A 20,122-nucleotide genomic window follows, 5' to 3' on the forward strand; every position below is an offset into this window, starting at 1 on the left:
ACACACACACTTTGAGATTTGATTTATACATAAACACACACCTGTGAAAGGCTGGCACAGGTTTACTAGCTATGCCCCCTTCTGCCCAGACCATCAGGTAGTTAGCACTGTCACCAGAACCCCATATCAGCTACTTTAAGGCCCTTCCCAAAGGGTAACCAATCTTACTGTGTAATGTTACTATTATCCAAATGGTAAGTGTGACCAAGGCCAAGGCTGTTTAGGAGTGACCTATACACTGTCACCAAGTACATATGCAAGTACCCTAAGAGCTTACATATCTCTAAACAAACTGGCTGCAATTAAAAGGTTTAAATATATTTAATAATAAATAAAAAAAGACAATATTCAGTACCTCAGCACAGTGACTACAGAGTTCAGAACCACAGGAAATATTTTAAAACAACACTGTAGGACGGTCTCAGATAAATACAGAAAACATCTAAACTAATCTTTACTATATTCCTATCTCTAAAGAAATACTATGCCTAGACCTTACTTACAGAGCAAGGCAAATGAGATGAGAAGTGCTGAATGGATGTATTCAGATCCAAAGACAAATACAAAATGCACAGTCTCTGAGAGTTTTCCCCAATTAATATCAAAACATTACTGCTGGGCCAGCTGGATGACATTACTATTTGTCACCTGCCTTCAGTTTCCAGACTAACACAAACTTAGAATTTAGCACCTCTGTGTCAGAGGTACATATCTCTCAGAAGTTTGCCTAGAACTGGAAGTCAAAAAACGGTTAAACACTTTTACATTTGAAATCTAGTAATTCTTTCTGTTTCAAGACAATAGGAAAACCTCTAAGTCTAGACATTGTGTCTGCTCTGAGCTGACACAGAGATACAGAATCGTAAAATAATTTCCACTTATTTTCTTGAGGTTTTGCAAGTTAACTCTGTATGTTCCAGCTTCTACCATGAAAACACATTTGCACAGGCAGATAGTCTATATACATTTCTGTTCTTTTCTAGCAGGGTACACCATGGTTGCATTCTTGAAGATCAGTACATAACATATAGTTCAACACACACTTCTGGATCAGTAGCTTAATATACACATAACATATAGTTTTCTTAAATTTGTAAGATAAGCCTATGTATCATATTAATATTCCCAAATTACATATGATTATTTACAAACTTCCAGCTAGCTGGGCTGGCAGCATTTTGGTTTGTCACAAGGTCCACTAAAGAAACCCTTAAACTTTTGCTGACCTCTGAAGCTAAAGAAAATTATACAGCCTTCCTTAACTCCTGTTCTGACCTAAATAATATTAGCTATATCCATTAGTTCTATTCATAATACCCCAATTATCTGAAAAGACCATTTACTGAAAGTGCTAACCAGTGCCAAACATACTTCCTCCATGTGACCTGAGAATATACCTGATTGGTTAATTCATAGTGTTAAACACGCCCTTGCTGACACATTCCTTAAACTGTTTAAACTAATATAAGCTACTGGTTTTATCTTGATGAGTGGCACACTGCAGTGATAATGTCACTCTAAAGGTGTGACCTCATAACCAATCCAGGTAATTGCAGATCTATCAGCCTTACAAGATGGATAGCAATCTATTTGAAAGATAGAACTTGCTCAGTGCAAGTTGTAGGTGCATCATCAGAAAGTATGAAACTGACCAGCAGCAGCCTTCTAAGATCTTGTGAAAATAAACCACGAACTGAAGCTGAAAGGAACGCCTTTTAATAAAATTAGATTTTAAACGTTAAATAATACACATACGTTTTTCGTTCTTTGCATTCTTTATTTCGTGGTTTGGAGCCTTCTAAGATCGATGCTAAGAGCTCTTTTTTTAGTATTTGTGTCTCAGATCTTCAGGAAGAGAGCTACGACCTCTAGCAAAGTTTGCAGATGACAGCAAACTGGGGGTTATTAAGTCACCCTATGTACTCCTTATTAAAAGGTCAGTACTCCAAACATAATGAATGTTGGAACGCCAAAAAAAAAAAAAAAAAAGAAAATCCAGGAGAGGAGAACATTTTATAAAAGTCTAAGATCCCCATATACTGGAGAAAAGAGAATATTCTGCGAAATAACCATCTTGGACTTAGTATATGTAAGTCATTTTTTGTGGACATTCAGTCACTGTGTTTTGGGATGAGCTCGGTCACCGACTCACACCCTTCAGATTGAACTGTACTACAAATGATCTCAAACTAAATATTAAAAAGTGTAGCATTGGCACTTTTGGTAAACATCCCTCCCTCCATTGTAATGTATAGATAACACATCACTACAAAATGAAAATATAGTCTGGGACTTAGGTATGTGGGTTGATAGCTCCTTTCTCTTTGGACTACCACCTGACAACAGTTGTCAGGAAGTCCTTTTGTTTAGCCAGCTAATTCCCAAAGAAAATGATCAAGGTATAAATAGGTAAAACCTCCTTATACTTAGCACTGACAAACCATCTAAGTTCAAAGCTTCCTTTCGGATGCATCTCTCTAAATATATCAAGCAATTAGAAAGACTCCAAAGGTGCTTTATCAAAAAGATCAAAGTTGTAAAGTCTCTGAGCTACTAAGAGAGGCTGGAAGCTGTATCCCTTTACTTAGGGTGTTTTAAGGAGAAATCTGTGTTTCACTTACCATGCCATTAGAGACACAATTGTCCTGGAGCTCTTTATCTCTGCAAACTCAGTATCTCCTCCAGTACTAAAACCAGACCAGGCATCCAGATCTTAACCAACATAAAAACACATGGTAGAAAGACAGGTTTATAATGCTGCATCTTCCAAACCTCTAGAATAAATTTCTTCTGCATATTAAGCAGGTCGACTCACTTTTTTCCTTTAAACATAAACTAGATGACTGGATGGGTATCCATAAAGTTATTCTGGGATTGACAGGTATGGCCCTCCTGTGGAAAGGAGATATGGCCTGAGGGAGGTTACTAGCAAGGCTTGAATGATTATGAGACTCAATGGCCTTGGAATATCTATGATTCAGTGTGTGGCATATACAGTGTGCATAAGAACAAATGGATGCTTTGCACAGCATTGAGTTTCCATTGTTATGCACAGCCGTAAGCATTTCCCTTTACACTATAACAGTATCTATCTGTTATCTGTGCCTATCAATGATTACATGTTCTCAGGTATATACTAGACTAATAACCACTGGGGCCTTTATAACCCTAATCAAGCAACCCAAATGAATCCCTCTGGCTATTTTGTCTTTCAGTTTGTTATAATGAGCGTATGTTATGGCATAATTTAACAGCTGCCTCTATCAATCAGAGATATAAGTATCAGACCGGGGATAAATTTCCGATTTCCCATCCACTGGTCTAGGTTATGCCTGAATAGGGGTTGGGAAGGTCTGCGCTTTACATGGATGGGAAGCTTATTCTGAGATAAATAACTGTCCTTCTAATATAGCATATTCAAATCAGTTCTGATGCTGTTTGTGTAGCAGATATACAAAAGGTACATGAGGGTGGGATCCAAGGATGGCTGATACGTGAGGGTGGGATCCTAGGATGGCTGATACGTGAGGGTGGGAGCCAAGGATGGCTGATATGCCAGGCATAAGTCACCTCTCAGAAGTCTGTAGGCAATGGAGTATAGAGAAAGGACTTTGAGGTGATCTGCACAGGGGATTGTTTGGACCCTGTATTCTTTTTGTGAGGAACCACTATGGACATTCCAGTCATTGTAGGTGCCTGGTCAAGTGCATACCAAAATGAGTGTTACACCAAATGTTAGGTCTGATGAGGATTCTGTACAGTGGCATTACTTCTCTGGATGTAGACGCCATGCACTTTCTTATAAGAGGCATGACAAAGAATGATTTTCTTACTAACTTATAAACACATGTTGGTCGAAACAGAAGTTATTACCTACATGAATTCCTAAATCCTTGACTACTGTGTCTACTTCTGGGGGTGTTTTATTAATGAGGTAGTTTCCTGGGGCAGCCTGCTTCCTAAAAGATACTAATATGCACTTCTTGACAATGAGTTTTAAGCCTTGGCACCAGTCATTTGTCTGCGTTAAACTTTTCTGTAAAATGTTAGCATCTTGGAGGGTTTCTATGATTCCTACCAGCCTGCAATCATCTGCAAACATAAACTTGACAGTGGCCCTGACTTCTGAGAAAAAGATGTCAAAGAGGAGGGGTCCCAGCACATAGTCTTTGGGGCCTCCACTGGTGACTGGCCTATTTGTGAAGATGGTCTCATCAATCCTAACTTCTGGATCCCACTTGTGAGCCGGCTGGCTATCCAGCAGGTGTATAGGGGTTTATACTTAATTCCATGAGTTTGTTTACAATGCCCAAGTGGGGTAATGTATCATATGCTTTAGCAAGGTCAAGGAAGGCAGTATGCACCACTCTGCCCTCATTCATTGCTTTGGTGATCTTCTCTAAAAAGTCAACCAGGTTTTGCAGGCTTGACCAGCCTTTGATGAAACCAGATTGGGTTGGTTTCAGTGTTTGAAGTCTTCCTATGCCATTGCTAATCATTTCCATGACAATTCTTTCCATGGTTTTGTGTATGAGACTAGTCAGGCTAATGGGTCTGTAGTTCCTGAGATCCACTGATTGCCCGCTATTAGGCAGAATGATGACCATTATTGTTCCCCAGTCACATGGCACAAAACCTGTTCTGAGGTTATGATTGAATAGTGATTCCAGTGACCCTGATATGTCACATTTTTGGGCTATATAAGGAGGCACCCTTGGATATTACTGGGGGCCATTGAAGGTGTATTCTTGGTCTTAGAGAGCACCTTTAAGACCCGTTCCCTACTGATAGTTGGAGGGGTTATGTCAAGTGGTATTTCCATGGGGACAGCTGAGATGGAGAATAAAGCTGAAGTTGAATTTGTCTCTCTCCAACTTCATTGAACATAGCTTAACTTACCAGCAGTTTAGCTATGTCCAAAACCTCAAAGACAGCATTGTGCCAAAGAAGCCATATGTTTGTCATTGACCTGGGACAGTAGCTTTACATCAAAATTTGCTTTGTTGGACCTAATTAGTCCTCTTAGTTTTCTGTTCAGTTTGATGAGAAAGCTTTTATAATTTTTGGTGTTACACTTCCTAATTTAAGCTATGACTTTTTTTTCTTTTGTTGTACAACCTATTTAATTTCAGATTCCACCAGGGGTGTTTATTTTTAAGTTAGTTTTGGACTTACTTCACTTAGACACTGCTGTCTATATGCAATCATATATATGCATAGCTTCTGTGAATAATTCCAGATAGGCTACTGTGTTATCATAGCTCTCAATAGTCCAGATTTTTGCCTCATATTTTTGGTCTGTTCCTCATAAAGCATATAGTGGTAAATCACTAAATAGAGATAGACATTTTTGTTTCAGACTTCTGACCTCCAGAAAATGTATACTATCACAAAACCCTTTATTCTAGCAACTTGCAAAGTTTATACAAGCAATATTTAAAATTAGTCCAAAGACACTGCTTTGTGGTTTGACCTTACCAGAAGGCTTTGGGGGAGGGTGTAGCATTCTCTGACTTTTGTGTGTATCAAGTACAATATGTTTGTACCTGTGGTAGACTTGAGCACTATCTGGTGCTAGGTATTTTTGTTACAAAGTCTAGGATTCCCTACACCTGTAAATTTGGGGTCATGTAGGCTTTCCAGTCTATAGACAGATAATTAAAGTCCCTCATGACTATGGTACTTGATTGAATTGTGATATCTCCAATAGTTGTGGTTTTGGTAAGACACAGAAGGTGACCTGCAGCTTCCAAGGGTATGATATGGGACTTTGGCCATGGTAATCTGGATTTGGAGGAACTCCAGCATGTCATCATGTTTAACCAACCTTGAGGTTTGCTTGTTATTGATGCAGATCAAAACACCTTCACCTTTAGACCCTGTCTGTGCAGTTACTGGTCTAAATGTGTGGAAGGAACTGAATCCTTGAACTACTGAGGTACTCTCTGTGGCTTTAGACCATGTCTCAGTAACTATACAGATGTCTGCATTCTCCAGGGTGAGGAGGGTTTGGAGGGAGTGGAGCTTTGTGTTTAAAATTCTGGCATTGAGCAGTAACATCTTTAGATTTCCTTGGGTAGATTTTGCTGTGTTGACAGTTTTGTCAACTTTGCATTGACTAAAAAGGCTCTATGTGGGGAGGACAATGTGTTAGCCAATATTCAAAAGCATAGTGGGGACAGGTGCAGACCATTCTTGGTGAAGTAACCTAGTTTGTTAACCATGTCCTCTCATGCTTACGAATATTGTATGCCCCAGGAATGACACCAGAAGCTAAGCCAGTTATTAAAGTTGATCATCTTCTGATCACATTGTGGCATCATCCTTGGTGAAGGTAGAACTCTACTCAATGATAGGCACTTAGCCTTTGACACATAGTCAAAAAGCTCCACAATGCCTCTTTTCATATAGTCTAGAGAGGTACAGTTCACATTATTTACACCTACATGCACTATGACTGAATCATACTGGTACCTGTGGTGCAATGACTTGAGTATGTTTGTGTAACTTGGTGGATCTTGGCCCTGATACACAAATGACCATTATTTTCTCCTTGTTCTGCCTGTAGAGATGGTCATCAGTATGTCATACAATAGAGTCTGCTGTGACTGATGGTCACTGTTAGCTGTTGTTACTGTATGTGCAGTGCTAGGTGTTGTTGCAGTATTTGCAGTGTTAGGTGTTACTGTATGTGCAGTGTTAGATATCACTGTATGTGCAGTGTTAAGTGTTGTTACTTTAATTGTAGTGTTAAGTGTTACTGCATGTGCAGTGTTAGGTGTCACTGTATGTGCAGTGTTAGGTGTTATTGTAAGTGCAGTGTTAGGTGTTCATAGGTAGGTACTAGGCTATCTGCCCGAGGGCATTTATAAGCCTAGCCAGAGTGTGTCGGCTTTCGCCACCCCATTAATTAATTAACTGATCCTCTGTCAAGCAGAGCCAATGAAGTGATCCCAGGGGTGTATTTTCTGTTACCTATCCACTCGTCAAGGTTCCTCTTGAAGAGTGTTAGTGAGGGGCTCTGCCTGATGTAATTTGAAATTTTGTTCCAAAGCATGGGGCGTCTCTGTGACAGGACTCTATCTCTCCAGCACGTTCTATTTATTGTTGTGGTTTAGGTTTAGCTCACTAGAGCTCGTGGCTCACAGTGACTTCTTTAGGTGGAGCATGTCCATCAACTCTGAGTTGGACATAGCTTTGTAAGTCAGGCAGAGATCACCTTTGAGTAAGCGATATGCCACGGAGTACAGCCGGAGTTTTTTCAGTCGGGCTGCATAGGACATATGTTTGAGACCAGTAATCCTCTTGGTGAGGTACTTTTGTGGTCTTTCCTGCTGTTAGAAGTGTCTTGTGAGGTACATCCCAAATGGGGCATTGTACTCTATGATGGGTCTAATGAGTGATGAGTAGAGAGGCACTATAACTTCTTTATTTCTAGATGTGAACCCTTTAGTAATTAGATGGGCCACATAAAAGGATTTTCTAACTACTTTGGCAATATGATTGTCAAAGGAGAGATTACTATCTACCTGGGTCCCCAGATCTCTTATTACCTCTTCTGTATTAAGGGGGCTGCCACCTATGTGGTAATTCGTGGGTGTTTTGTTTTTCCCAAACAGGATGGCTATGCATTTTTTGGCATTTTGCTTGAGGCCATGACTTTGACACCAGGTGTCCATCTCAGTAAGGCCCTTTTGGAGGATGTCCGTGTCAGCCAGAGAGTCAATTATGGCTCCCAGTTTGCAGTCATCGGCAAACATGGTTGGCCATAGTTCTCCTGTGTTTGCCTGTACTTCTGAGAAGTATATGCCAAACAGTAAGGGTCCCAGGACCGAGCCTTGTGGGACACCACTTGTGACTGGTTTAGAGTCAAACCTGGAGCCCGCTATTCTTACCGTGTGAGTTCTGTCTGTAAGCCAGTTGGCAACCCATCTCATGACATAGGGGTTTATGTTCAGGCTGGTGAGTTTTTCTGTAATACCCGAGTGGGGAATGGTGTTGAAAGCCTTGTCGAGGTCAAGGTAGGTTGTGTGAACCACCTTTCCCTCATCTATGGCCTTGGTGACTCTCTCGAAGAAGTCAACCAGGTTTAGTAGGCATGATCTGCCCTTATCAAAGCCAAACTGGGTCTGGTCAAGTGTTTGGAGGTTCCCAATGTCTTTGTTAATGAGTTCCATGATGATGCTCCATAGCCTTGCAGACCAGGCTAGTCAGGCTTATGGGGCCATAGTTACTTGTCGAGCATGTTGTCCCAGGCTGACAGACACTGGATCCCCTTTGAATGACACCAGAAGCTTAGCCAATTGTTCAAATTGATCATTTTATTCTTTATACTGAGGTATCATTCTTGGTGAGGGCAGGCTGCTACTCAGGGTCAGGGTCATACCAGCTTTGGCTACATGATCAGAGAGCTCTTCCATGTCTCTTTTCATGTAGTCCAGGGAGGTACATCTCAGGTCATTCACACCAACATGAAAAATGACAAGAGTCATATTTGTACTTGTTCTGGAGTGACCCGAGTGCTTGTGTTATGTGACGGATTCTGGCTCCTGACAGGCAGCTAACAGTAACCTTCTGCTTGTCCAGCCTAGTGAGTGGGACATCAGTTTGCTTGACTATAGAGTCACCTATTACTAGTGTGTTAGGTATGTCATTTCGCCTTAAGGGCTGTGATCGTGCGGCACACTGATTTTGTGTTTTATGTGTTGTCTGGTTTATGACGGGAAGTGCAGGTTGTTTGGGTGTCTGCTTTGGAGGTCTCTGATGCTTTTGCAGGTTTTTATTTAGAGCCTCCAAGTATGATTTTGTGTATTTATGTGTTTTTACTGCAGTGGTGGTACTGCGGTAGCGTTGTCGCCTCACACAAAGACGTCCGTTCGATTCTCAGCTAAAGCGGCTTCTATGTGGAGACATGCGCGAAGGGGCGTACCTTCATTGAAGGTTGTGCATCAGGGCCCGCAACTCGGCACGTAAAAATCTTCTGCCAATCATTAGCGGACCGGAGTTCTGCTGTGGTGACCCCTAACCGGGAAAAGCCAAAAGACACAACAACAAGAACTGTATGTGCAGTGTTAGGTGTTGTTACTGTAATTGCAGTGTTAGGTGTTACTGCATGTGCAGTGTTAGGTGTTGTGACTGTATGTGGAGGGTTAGGTGTTGTGACTGTATGTGGAGGGTTAGGTGTTACTATATGTGCAGTGTTAGGGGTTATTACTCTATATGCAGGTTTAGGTGTTGCTACTCTGGGTGCAGTGTTAGTTGTTACTGTATGAGCAGTGCTAGGTGTTGTTACTCTATGTGCAGTGTTAGGTGTTACTGTATGTGCAGTGTTAGGTATCACTGTATGTGCAGTGTTAGGTGTTGTTACTGTAAGTGCACTGTTAGGTGTTGTTACTGTAAGTGCACTGTTAGGTGTTGCTACTGTAATTGCAGTGTTAAGTGTTACTGCATGTGCAGTGTTAGGTGTTGTGACTGTATGTGCAGGGTTAGGTGTTGTTACTGTATGTGCAGGGTTAGGTGTTATTACTGTATGTGCAGTGTTAGGTGTTGTGATTGTATATGCAGTGTTAGGTGTTGTTATTGTATGTGCAGTGTTAGGTGTTGTTACTGTGGGTTGCTTTCAAGTTTGCCAAGGATAATTTTTGCAAGTGGAATGTCTGGGAGGCCTGTGGAGTTTGAGAAGGTTGGGTTTAAGTGCCTCAGAATTAGTAGGCCTATTTGTGGGGTGCATACTATGTGTCATGGGTGTAGCGCTTATGTTTCTGACAGCCAAATTGTTATTTTGAGTGCTTGTACATGTGAATTTTACCTCCAGAGACACTGAGTATATACATCTCTTGCATAATGTGTTTTGTTTCTTTGAGGAATAAATTGTTGTCAGTGAACATTAGACAGTTGTTACAGTGTCTTAGGATACCCATATCCACCAAAAGGCTGTGGAAATGAAAACTAAAAACAGGATCTACCCACTTTAGTAATGCTTTGTGGCACACCTGCATATATCAGAAACTTTTACTTTAGTTGTTAGCTGTCTGCACTTTTATTATATTCTGGAGGTGACAGCAGGAATTGTTAATTAATGTATCAAATATGTGGCTTATGAAAAATGCAGAAATCAAACTTCCGATATACACAGAATGCAAATCCTTGGCTCCTAGCTGTAGTACTGTGTTTGCAGAGAGCCTACAGCAAGCCATGTTCCTTTCCAACTTAAACTCTTCAAAAAGATTCACCGTTCTACTTGTTTACTGCATGCATGTCCTTCAGAGCTGAAACTTGAATCTTACTGTAATTGAATCTTAGTATATACAGAATGCATTTTGGTGAGTATTTAGTGTACTATATCAGGACAGGGTTCAATCTTGCCCCTGTTTTGGGGGATATTCACATGAAATGTTGGGCACTGTCTGTACTTGTACAAGGTTGTTAAAGCCTAGAACTCCTTACATGTATCCATCAGGTCTACACCCTCCATCCCATCTTTCAAAACCACTCTGAAAGACTTCCTAGTTAAAATCTGTCTCTGTTCTTGCTCTAAACCAGGATAAAACATATCCCTAAATGTGAACAAGCACCTTTTCATTCCTTATACCTCCTTACTCTCCCGTCTTCACTTACTTCCTTACTGCTATCTAATTCTTTTCTCTAACTTACCTTTAATTTCTCTACAAACTGTCGAAAATGTCTCTAAATATTAAATGATTATCATATTTATTTCTTGTATGAATTCTTGACCAATGTTTTTATATTATGCCTAATTTGTTATACTTATTTAAACTACAAATGTTTTATTTTATTATTATTCTTAAAATGTTTTATAATAATATGGAACTTTTCTCCTTGGGTCTTTGCTAAAAATGGGCTTCTACCAAGTCAGACTTTCTCAGTAATAAAATGTCAATAAACAAATATATGACCTTAAAACTTCTGCAAACTAAACTAACACACTGTCATCTGGATGTCATATGTCTCCTGACATGACATTTACAGAGTTTGCATTAACAGAATGTGTGAGATGTACCTTTCAGACGTTTACACCAATACAATGTACTGAACTGATACTACACTGAAATGAATGCTGCAGTTTCCAGTTTACTTCCGTACTCAGTTTAGGAATTTTGTAACTGACTACACATAACACAAATCAGAAAGTAAAGAATGAACATTTCAGACTTTTGTATACTGCTGTTTATAGCAATGAAAGCCACATGGCAGGACGGAGCTTCTGCTGTGGGGGAACCTACAAAATGATTTAGTGCGTCTGCTTGAGTAAACATGGGGGGGGGGTGCAGCACTGATCCAAGAGAGTGTCAGGCTGTCCTGAGCAGGACTGGAAAATGTTGCTGAATCTGTAGCATGGCTGACTGGAATGAGTATTACAGAAGAGAATTTGCATCTTAAAACTGCCCTGTGATTAGCATCTTCTCATGAGCTGTAACCCGGAGTCACTCATTACAGGCTGAAGTTAAGAAAGTCTAGCTAAATCACTAGTACAAACTGTCAGAAGAAAAAATTCAAACGAGTCGCATTTGCCTCAGGTGATGAAAAATTTCTTTATTAGCAGCTAACCAGATTGCACAGCATGTTGGCCAAGATGATCTCCTCTGGTCAACTTGTTTACTGACATCAATTTTATACTGCAAGCAAAACAGCTTTTTGTTACATTTCTGACCGTTGACAGTTGGCTATGAAAAACATATAGGATAAACATGTTTATCACAAATCACCTCAAACCAACAGTTAGTACAGAATGTTCAAGAAGTACAGAATGTTCAGTTCAACAATGGTAGCTCAAATTTTCCAGGACACACAGCCTGCTTCAGTAAATTAACTCTTACTCGGCCGTGCGTCCTTATCCCAGGCTTCACTGAGCTATAACCAAATCTCTTTATTCTGAAATGCAGAAAACAAATATCATTCAGGTTCATAAGCAATGCTGCATTTTATTCACAGATGAGGCCCATCTTTGATAGGCATATCCCAACAAATAACATGTTCACTTTGCAAGCACAGGAAAAAGAAAATAACTGTATGTTTTAAAACTTTTTCTCTTAACATTTCCCCCCTGAAAACACTTTTGTCTTTTATTTCAGCAATATATGGTAAAAACTAAGTTTTTCTTTGCATACATTACTTCATTGGCAAGACAAATTTTTAAACTTCAAAAACATTTGCAAAGAGTCACATTTCAATGTATTCACTTTCACCAGTCTGTTGCAATTGCTGGTACATCATCTTCGTAACAGCAGTATCAACCAGTCTTTGTAGAAGACCTCTGATACAGGGTATACAACAACAACCACATACCACCACGATAGCCATAGCGACTCCAACGGACACCAGGAAACTGCTGATGAGATGACTCCATTTTCCAAACCATGCTTGTAGAAAGTCTGTAAAGGGATTACTTACCCCAGAGTTCTCTGCCAATTCTTCGGATAACATCTCCAAACCTTTCAAAGCTCGAGTGATACTTCCATCAGGCGCAGTGTTGTTTGGAATATACGTACAACAGAAAGTCCCAAACATCTTGCAAACTCCTCCTTTTTTGGCCAGGAGCATATCCAATGCAATTTGATTCTGCCATGCCACCTGTGAAGTGGCCTCCAGTTGTTCAGCAATTCCTTTCAATGCATCTTTGGTATAGTTCACAAAACGCTGCTGGTTATAGTAAATGTAGTTGATCCAGTCCACATTCTTATTAGGTTGAATCCAAACAAAGATGGATGTAAAACCAGCTGCTATTTGGTTTATTGCTTTGTATTCATCAGGTACTCCTCTTGGTATGCCAATGCTATCGATGTAGACACCATTATCGAAAGATTGCTTCAGTGCATCTCTTTTTCTCCTACTCAACAACTTTGGCTTTATTTCGAGTTCTCTTACGAAATTGCTTGCTATAACTGGGAAAATGTATAATGGCAGAATTAACTTTACAAGTGCACAAGTTCCCTTCCAGGGAATCGTAAGCCTTGATCTGAGTTTGTTGTCTCCACATAACCACCATACGTCTGCTAAACTATGATTTTGGTTCTCCAGAAATGGATTCTCATTGCCATTCACAGTAACATTGCAATAGTTCTGTCCCATGTTGCCATAATTCTTCCCTGTGCCATCTCTGGAAATGCACATATACGAACCTGGATAGGAAATCGCTGCAGGCGGTTTCTCAATTTTGCTTATGACTGGAAAAAGCTGAGTTTCGTTTTTGCATTTATCTTCAGTTTTGTTGAAGAATAATTTTAACAGACACGTTAGGTTACCTTCATCTCGCATCAATAGGACTGTTGCCAATTGCTGTTTACCTTCAGCACAAGAAATATAGTTCTCACGATGTACTTCTCGGGTACTATATCTAACCCAAGATAACCATTCATTATGGTGTACGAATCCCGTCTCGAGTAACAATTGTTCTTCTTCTGTGAAGGCAAAATCTGCTTTACTTGTCGCATTCTTAAGGCTTTGTACTTTAAGTTGGAGGGTCCCCAAAGGATCAGTTCTAGTTGGAAGGGACACTCCGATTCCATAAACTCCTGAATCACTTTCTTGTGGTGACACAATGGTTATAGTAATTACTTTGGTACCTTGGAAATGCGTAATTTTTATTCTTTGTTGCCTGCTTTTCTCTTTCTCTGGTATCACTGCACCACTTGTTTCCCATCCATTCACATCTGTTGACCACCAAACATTTGACCAGGATGTACAGTTTCTATTGCACAAGTATTTTGCACGCGTCAAGAAATTATTATTGTTCCATTTAGAACAGTCCAAAATTCCTTCACAAAGTTTCACCTTAAACACAGTAGTAACACCTGTTTGCGCGTGCAGCACCACCATTCCTTTTTCTCTTGCAACTGTTCCTTCTCATATGGACATATTTACTTTTGCCACCAAAATCATCATCATGTGACAGTTCAAGTGCCAGTTGAACATGGCCATCCTCCCTAAGGACTACCTTGCGCCGTTGGTTTCTTCACTGGGTTTGAGACGAACTAACCCCTATTGGGCTAATCCCCCTTTGTAGCCAGACTTTGCGCTCAGAGGTCCAGTGGAGTTTGACCAACATCAATGATAGAAGGAAGAGCCTTGAGTTTTTTACAGTGGGTGATATGAATCCACGAAGTCCTCTCAGTGATCTTTACAGCCGTAAGTGTCGAGGTAAGTACTTGGTATGGGCCTTCCCACCTGGGGGATGACCAATTCTTTCTCTTCACAATTCGGATCCACACCCAGTCCCCAGGTGCCACGCTTAACAAGGTTTCATTTCTGAAATCTGCAAAGGAGTCATTGGTTATAAGAGATTTGACATTTAGCAGCTTCTTCATATAATCCGCTAGATCCTCACCCCCCTCACGTTCCGCTGGCAACAATCCTTGCCACTGCGGGACGTAATATGGTCTCCCAAACAAAAGTTCAAATGGTGTAAGTCCTTTGTAGGAAGGTGAGATTCGCATAATACAGGAGTGCCAAAGGAAGGCACGCAGTCCATGATCTATGTGTTTCTGCCATCAGTTTGCAGAGCTTACTCTTCAAGACACCATTGTGTCTTTCCACCAGTCCAGCTGATTGGGGATGGTAAGCACAATGATATTTAAGGTCAATTTGAAACACTTGACCCAACTTTTGAACAATCTGGTTAACAAAATGAGACCCATTATCACTGTAAATGCGTCTTGGTAAACCAAATCGGGGAATTATTTCTGTAGTCAAAAGCTTTGCTACTGTTTGTGCATTCGGGTGCTTTACTGGAAAAGCTTCTACCCATTTAGAAAAAGCATCAATAATGACTAAACAGAACTGTTTTCTCTTTGAGGGTGTCAATTTAATAAAGTCCATGCAGAGTGTGTGGAATGGATATGGAGGGGTAGGGAATGCCTGCTGAGACTTCTTAACTCCCCCCTGAGCATGATACTTTGCACATAATAAACAAGATAAACTGAATTGCTTTGCATAAGTTGAAAATCCTTTACACCAAAACACCTTAGACACTATTTGAATCTTTGTCTGTACTCCTACATGGGCAGGTCCATGGCTAACCAATGCCGCATACCTAAAAAGGTTTGAGGGTAATACCATTTTGCCATCTGATGCCCCATACAACCCATCCTGTTGAGTGATACCATATTTTACCCAACGACATTTTTCCTTCTGTGTTGTCAATGTTTGCATTACTTTTAGCGTCTCTAAGTCTAAGAGGTGTCCGGGCTCTGTACCATTGTCATGTAAAAGCTAATCATTTTCTTGAGCCACCTTTTTTGCAGCCATATCAGCAAGGGCATTTCCCCTGGAGACAGGATCTTTTTTGTTGGTATGTGCGAAACATTTACATATCGCTATCTGAAGTGGTAGTTGCACTGCATCTAACAACTGTAAAATTAAATCTCTGTGATTTATTGGTTTGCCTGTCACAGTAACCATTCCCCTATTCTTCCATTGTTGAGCGAAAACATGTACAGTAGAGAAAGCATATTGACTATCTGTATAAATTGTCACTTTTTTATCCTCCCATAAGGTACAAGCTCAAGTCAAAGCCACCAACTCAGCTGCTTGTGCAGAATAAATGTTTGACAATCTTTTTGCCTCCAAAACTTCAGTTTCTGTGGTGACAGCATACCCTACTAGTGTTTTTCCTACAGTGTCTTTCTTTGCTGATCCGTCTACAAACAAAACGAGATCAGAATCTACCAATGGAATATCCGTTAAATCTGGTCGGGAAAGCACTTTGTCATGAATTCTCTCTAAACAAACGTGTGGAGTACCTTCTTCTGAAGTCGGCAAAAGTGTTGCCGGATTAAGAGTAGTACATCTTTCTATGGTCATATGAGGCTGTGTCAGCAGCACTGTCATACATGACAAATGTCGACTAGGAGATAAAAAGGTTATCTTATCTTGCAAAAGTATAGTAGCTACTGAATGTGGAACCCGCAATTGTAATGGGTGAAACAAAACTAATGATGCTGAGGCTTGCACTGCCATGGCGGCTGCCACTACAGCTTGAACACAATGCGGTAACGCCCTTGCAACAGGATCTAATCTGGAGGAGTAGAAAGCTATCGGTCTCTGTTTATCCCCATGTACTTGTACCAGAACCGAAGTCATATATCCTCCCTTACAATCAACCATTTGTATAAACGGCTTAGAATAGTTCGGAAAGCCCAAAACAGAGGATCCTGCAATCAATTGCTTAATTCTATTAAATGCCTGCATTGCCGTATTTGTTCACTGTATATCATTTTTAGCTGCCATGGGAGTGTCATAGATTAGTGCGGTCAATGGCCCTACTTCCTCAGCATAGTTAGGGATCCAACTTCTACAAAAATTAGTCACACCTAAAAAGGACATCATCTCCCGCTTAGTCGTAGGCATAGGTGCCTCAAGAATTGCTTGTTTTCTTTTGTTCTCCAATTGTCTACCTGCCTGCGAAATTAAATAACCCAAGTACTTTACTTGCGCTTTCCGCAATTGTAATTTTTCTTTATTTACCTTATGTCCTTGCTCAGCTAAAAAACTAAGAAGGGCAAGGGTATCCCTTTTACAACTTTCCTGCGTGGGTGAGGCCAACAAAATATCATCTACATACAACAGAACCTGGCTTCCCTCTGGGGGAACAAACTGAGCTAAATTCGCAGCCATCTCTTGTGCGAATATTGTCGGACTCTCACAATAACCCTGTGGCAATCTGGTGTAGGTGTATCTTTTACCTTGATAAGTGAATGCAAACCAAAATCTACTCTCCTTATGTAGTGGTATGGAGAAAAAAGCATTGCTTATATCTATGACAGAAAAATATCTGTGCTGAGGTAGTAAATCATTAAGTAATGTATAGGGGTCAGGGACCACCGGTGCTCTTGGGATCACAGCCAAATTAACTGCTTGTAAATCCTGAACCAACCTCCATGACCCATCCTGTTTCTTTACAGGAAATAACGGAGTATTGCAGGGCGAATCTGGGCATTCAACGAGAATTCCTACCTGTTTTAGCTACTCAATGACTGGCTTAATTCCTTCCTCTGCTTGTTTACTTAGCAGGTATTGGTGCTTACGAGGTCTAAAACCTGACTTTGGAGTTATACAAACTTCACCTGCTGTTTTCATCAGTCCTACATCCCCTTTACCTTTTGACCATAAATCTACAGGTAAGGCACTTAACGCACTATCTTCCTCTTGAGTTAGGAGGATTTGTCATGCCATTTCTGTTTTGTCATCCCTGAGGTGCACACTTGGTTATGCCCAAGTCACCCAATTTAATCTTTGTACCTGGATCTGTTGATCCTTCAACTGACTTTCGGACATTGTGTCCCAATTTGTTACCTTTTTCGCCAAATCTACCCAATGTGTCCCCACCGCTTTAGTAATTGAAATATGTGGGCTATAACCTGAGCGATATAAAGAACTCATTTCCTTGGTCAAAGTACAGGTCACTACTGTATTACCTTGCGTAACCCAAAACATATCATTCAAAATTATCCTTGCATGTTTGTGCTTAAAGAATTCTTTTTCAAATTCTTTATCCGGACCAGGGGCCTTTCTATAGAACATTGTACAATGTAAGTGCGCTGCAACCTGCGGTGACCCGCTCCTAGATTTGCTTAAAGCTAGGTTGATCAAATCTGTATCAACCCTCCCCGGCCCATTTGAAATCAAGTCCTGGCTATACCAGTAAAACAAGTCTTGTACTCCCTGTACCACCAAGCCATCCGCTAACCTTTTTGCCTCAATGCCTTTAGGTGTGGGAATTGCCGCTATTCCAAACAAATGCATTAAATCTCTTCCCAGCAAATTAACTGGACAAACTTTCGATATAATTACCCTACACCTAACAATTTGGTTTGTTTGCGGATCTGTGAACAATAGAGGATGAGACAGTGGTTCCTTATAAATTTTCCCGTTTGCTGCTTTCACAAGGACAAACTCATCTGTCTCGCAGTTCGGGGGCAGAACTGCTGGACCCAAAAGTGTACGTGATGCACCTGAATCACATAAAAACTCCACTTTCTGTCCCTCAACCAAAAACTCTATCATGGGTTTTTGATATAGATGCATAGCAATACCCAAATTTGCCAGGTTTATGACTTCACAGTCACAATCCCGCCCTTCCTTCTGAGTGTTCTGACATTCATCGCAGAGAGTGTCTGCCTCATCATCATCACAATCATTCTCACTTTCTTCTTCTCTACAATAATCACAATAATGAATTTGGCACCTTCCTTTACTATCATATAGTCATGCGGAGCCCTTGTTCGTAAGCTGTGGGGGATGTTGCCACTCTTCACAGTCGGCAACGAAGTGCCCACATCTACCGCACTTAAAACACTCTCCACATTTTAACCTCCCCTCATATTCCTCTGAATGTCCACCCGGTTTATTTAACGTGTCCCATTTCGGGCCCTCACATTTTTTTACGTCACCACGGCGCCCTTGCCCCCTTTGGTCCTGTACCAAGAATATACCACCATCATCCCCTACTGCTAACACCTGTACTTTCTTTTTCTTTTTTAAATTGAAATGTCGCTCAGCATGCCGTGCATATTCAAACAAAGGTTGCAGTCTACATGTTCTATGATCTACCATATGCTTAGTTATAAAACTACTTATCGGAGCCCTACAACCCTTAAGAAAAGCATTTTTCAATTGCTGTTCATATGGACTATCATTGGTCTGATCCTGCGGAATCATCATTCCACAATGGTTATTGAACACTTCTGTCAATCTTACAATATAGTGATCTACAGATTCATCATCATTTTGGATGCACTGATTTATTACTGTCCAATCTGCTCTTGGACGCCACTTATCAGAAATTCTCTTTAACAGGTCAGTGACTCGCGTGTCTAACACCCCAGAATTATGCTTTAATGTAGTGCCGTCATCTGCCTTACATGTCCAAGTACCACAAACTAAGTGCCAATCTGGACCCAGGATTTGTCGCACTACTTGTTCTACTTCTAAACCATTTAGATGATAACTTAAACGCATACCAACTATGTCCTCAGAAAACTTTTGAAAATTAACCTTGGGATGAGGAATACCATCTGTAGCTCGTTTTATATCCTCTCTAGCCCAGGGATGATAAACTAAAATAGTTAGCTCTTGTCCAACATCCCCTGTTTGTGGGTTTGCAACTTGTATTAAGGGAATGGCTTCTGAGTGGTCAGAAAGTTTAATGGCCCAACGTCCTTGCCCTGCTGGTCCTGACCTTAACTACATAGGTTGGTCTACATGTTGCAAAGCAACCTTGAGTACTATGGGAATTTGCGGGTAAATTGGAGGGGTCACAATGTTCCCTTGACCAGCCAATAACCCACCCTGCTGTACAGATCCCACATCTTCAGACTGATATTGAGGAGGTTCAGCTGGTACAGTGGCAGCAATTTCCCCATACGGTGGGGCAGTTGCCTGCCTTTGCACCGCACAAACTGTATGCTCATCCTCCTTATCCAAAAATAAAGCTACTTTTCCACTTGGCACCAGTGATCCCTTTTGATTTATTTTTTCTTTTTCCTGGCACTGTTTTTCTTTTATAGCTCGTTTATTTGCTTCTTCTAACCATTTTTGTGCATGGGGAAATCCCAATGGTCTTTGCTTTTTAGTTCTAGTTCCCACATCTCTTTTCAAATCTCTAACCAATTTTGCACAGGCATTCTTATTCAGTGTACCATCAAAATCATATTTCAACTTCCACTTTTTCAAAAATTTAACATTATTTTTGTTTAAACCTTTCATATACTTAGCATCAACATTTAAACAGACATCACTCTTACACTTGCAGCAACTCGAACCCATGTTTCCCCTAGATTTCTTATTTTAGGACTGTATCAAAGTTATTTTACAGGGCTTATTATAAAATGGGGCTATCTTAATGGGTGATCCTAACAAAAGAATCTTAACAAGTAATCCTACCCACCCTTAACTAAAAATAAAACCCTTGTCGACAAGGTTAAATTAAATTAAAAGAAAATTTATTTTTCATCCTACCTGAACCAGATGAGACTCCGTTTCCCCTTTTGGTTCAGAAACCATCCCTCAGATAGGGATCAGAGAGCGGCCGGCCTCCTTTCAATGACAAATCAGTCGGAGGGCTTTCAGTCGAGGGAATCTTAAGATGAGAAACCCTCACCTGCAC

The 20,122-nt window shown here is 40.6% G+C and overlaps 1 protein-coding gene across 1 annotated transcript in view; it reads right to left on the reverse strand.

The window, feature by feature from the left end:
- The window catches only part of LOC122815149 (interferon-inducible GTPase 5-like), a 153,538-nt gene that overhangs the window by 3,019 nt on the left and 130,397 nt on the right, over positions 1 to 20,122 (reverse strand). The window lies entirely within an intron of this gene.

Source organism: Protopterus annectens, chromosome 11.part0, assembly GCF_019279795.1.
Source record: "Protopterus annectens isolate FY-2018-M chromosome 11.part0, PAN1.0, whole genome shotgun sequence".
Taxonomy (NCBI): domain Eukaryota; kingdom Metazoa; phylum Chordata; order Ceratodontiformes; family Protopteridae; genus Protopterus; species Protopterus annectens.